The 3,351-nt window shown below is 33.1% G+C and overlaps 1 long non-coding RNA gene across 1 annotated transcript; it reads right to left on the bottom strand.

The window, feature by feature from the left end:
• Positions 1 to 1,772: 1,772 nt before the first annotated feature.
• On the bottom strand, positions 1,773 to 2,815 carry LOC141683209 (uncharacterized). Its single transcript, XR_012560162.1, has 3 exons — positions 2,531 to 2,815; positions 1,959 to 2,079; positions 1,773 to 1,861 (listed from the first exon to the last, which is right to left on the bottom strand). It is a non-coding gene; the product is annotated as an uncharacterized LOC141683209 (long non-coding RNA).
• Between the last annotated feature and the right edge of the window lie 536 nt (positions 2,816 to 3,351).

Below are 3,351 nucleotides of genomic sequence, written 5' to 3'. Positions count from 1 at the left end.
TGTAATATTATTTGTGGATTTGGTATAATATTAAAGCCGAATGAAAATATATTCAATGATTGTACGTTTGTGTGAGTGCAAATTTCTGCATTATAAATTTGCTTTATGTAGTATATGATTTTTTCAAAGCAAGAGTTTATTTAATTTCTTTAATTTTGATTTATAAGGAATATTCTAAGCCTTGGAAAAATTTTCTTTTAAAAGGTATTTTATTCACAAATTTTGAAAATGATTTTATAAAGTCTCTAAAAATCCAAGTTATTTTTTGGTATAAATTTTATAATTTTTGAACTTGTATTTTATTTTATAAAAATAAATCATTATAAATTTCAGTTGTCATATTTAGCAAATTACAAGAAAGCCCTTGCATGCAAACCACCCTCTCATTCTTTTCAAGGACAAAGAGGACAATTCCAACCCCACTAACTCTTATTTCTCTAGCCAATTTCCTTCTTTACCCTTGCATGCAAAATGCACCAAGTATAAGTGGAGGGATAGACTTGTCAATTCTCCTTTCCACTCAAATTTTGTCAAATCAAATACCATAAAAACAAGCAAATGTCATGATCATTCTCATACTCCACCCACACCTCACTCTCTCCTCCCTCCCTTCTCCCTCCTCTCGGCTCTCCCCTCTCACTCTCGGCTAAAAGCCGAAACCCCCTCCCCATTTTTTTTTCTTCAATCCTCAACCAAGCTTCCACTCTTTATACAAGTAAATGTTACTTCCCATACCATGATCACTCATATTTCAAAGAGTTTTGAGTAGAAAGTTTAAGTTTAAAGGTTGCATGTAAAAGTTTTAGTGAAACTCAAAATACAACCTTGATTCTTGTGAGTTTAGGGTTGTTTTTGAGAGGACTATAAGGAATGGATAAGTGCCAAGTCTTGAGAAGGAAACTCTTGATGATTAAATGGCCATTCCCATCCATTTCATTCGGCCATGACCATATGGGAGCTGAATGAATGGTCCTTGAGATCATTCTTGTTGTTTTGCTCAAATTTTGCATGTTTATGTGATAATGACTTGAATTTTATGGTGAAAATTTGATAAAACTCCTTGCATGCTAAGTGATCATCTAGGTATAGCTCATGCTAGGCTTGCATGTCAATTTTATGGTAGAATATATGTAGAAAATGTGTTGTTTTGGTTAGCAAAACCCGAGGGCATGCATGCATGTGGATTTCTCTTAGCACTACACCATAAATGGCCTACAGCAACACCAAGAAAATGTTACAACAGGCCCAAAAAAGTATTACCACAGCCAGAAAAAGACCTAAGGTAACATAAAAATTAAGTTGCTTTTTTTCGAGTTACCTTTGGCCCCTAAGGTAACATTACTTTTGCCCTGGTGTAACATTCACTTTTGTGTTACAATAGCTGTCAAAGGTAACATAAATCTATATCTATAGTATCATAATATGTATGTTACCTTTGGACTCAGAATTTTCAAACCCACTGCTGGGCCCCATTTTTTATAATGATTTGTAATATATTAATTTGACATGATTTCTTTATAAATTGAACATATATACCATTAACATGTTTTTCATACGTAAAAAGCAATACTACATGAAATTCTGCTATTCGAAATCGAACAATCCCAAAATATCATTACATACCACAAAATGTATTACATCCAAACTAACTCAAACACTCAAACCATCACATGTCTAAAACTACAACAACAACAATTATTTTAACTAAACAAAATAGTTCAGGTTCTTTACTAAACATTAGAAAAAAAAGATAAACTTAATAAATAGTAACACTAGAAACTCTTCACATTCTCCTCGACTTCAGACGTAATCGGTTGGTCCACTTTTTGTTAAGTGTCCTCCTTCACCAGCATGTCTCTAACTGCAAGATACCTCAAAGATAACAATGCACAAATTAGTTAGACAACACAAATTTGACAGAAAAGAAGAATGGCAAGGCTGATGAGTGGCATTGTTACCTTTTGGTTACACCACATTTTGATGCGTACTACTAAATCATTCTTTCTTTGACTGTAATCCCTCATTGTCCATCTGTGCAGTTTTGGGTGGCTTAGCACATGCCTTTAGGATTGCGTCATTCTACAAGAAGAACAGACATTTCAAAAGATTTTTTTAATTATGACATTAATGTGGTTAAAAGTAATGACAATATGGTTCACAATTTAGTCAACAACCTATTTAATCAATGCAACATCAATTTGTAATAGACCAAATAATTTCGAGACCATATAAAGATATTAATTACTTCGTACATGATAACTGGAAAAGAGTTTGGGTGTTGGCAGTATGGCTCGGGATTATGGCTGGTTTATTTGCTTACAAGGATTATGGTTGGTTTATTTGCCAAATTGTTGAGGTTTCCATGTGATGAACCAGTACCTATTTCTTAAATAATAACTAGTTAATAATCATATATTTAGAACATGTTTTTAGAATCTATAATGGTATACAAGGCGAGAAAAATACTATTACCGATAGCAACAAGATACAAAATCACGTGGATTGACAAGGAATGTTAAAACTGAATTACCTGGAGGTGCGTCTTTGGTTGAATCTGGGTTTCTCGCTGGAGTTCTGTTCAGACCGTCTGCTACCAAGATGGAATCAAATATAAGTAAGCAACAAAACTATGTGTTGATAATATATGTATTTTCTGCAAGTGCGAATAGAATCTCAGTCAACACAGGTTGTATAAGTGAATTGTTACCAAAAATTCAATGCACTAACAGGGATCCAAAAGCTAAATCTTGCATAAATCCCAGAAAATATTATGTTAATATACAATATCATAGGAACCATTACAGTACAAAGGCCATAAAAAACAAGTTTGTACCAAATAGAAGTATACGAAGCACATTTTTTTGTTACTTATTGGGAAGCTCAGAGAGCTTTCCTAGCCATAGATTATTCCAAGCTTTCCAAACACATCAGATGACACGTTATCATCATTGAAAGTGGAGCGAGTCAGATCCATCAGCTTAATCAAGTCTACCGCATCAATCAGCACCTCTTACCAACAATTCAGAACCACAATTCACCGATCTTACACACACACACAGAGTAACAATTAACACGAAATCAAGGAATCAATATATGAACATATATGTAAGTATGTATAATTATGAAATCAGCTTACCTTTTTAACTTTATGCAGCGATTTGAATCCATGAATGCTGATAATCTATGAAAATAACGGTGATATCAGTATTTTTAATATTTAATTAATTTTCACCGATATTTAAAGAAAGAGGAACTGACTTTGTTAAATATTAAAGCCCTATTTATTAATAGGGTCGTATATGTTTAATAGCTAGCTAACAGACACTTGACTCTCTCCTAATGCATATGTAT

This window comes from Apium graveolens, chromosome 9 (genome assembly GCF_009905375.1).
Source record: "Apium graveolens cultivar Ventura chromosome 9, ASM990537v1, whole genome shotgun sequence".
Classification (NCBI taxonomy): domain Eukaryota; kingdom Viridiplantae; phylum Streptophyta; class Magnoliopsida; order Apiales; family Apiaceae; genus Apium; species Apium graveolens.
This window is presented reverse-complemented; position numbering and strand designations above follow the sequence as displayed.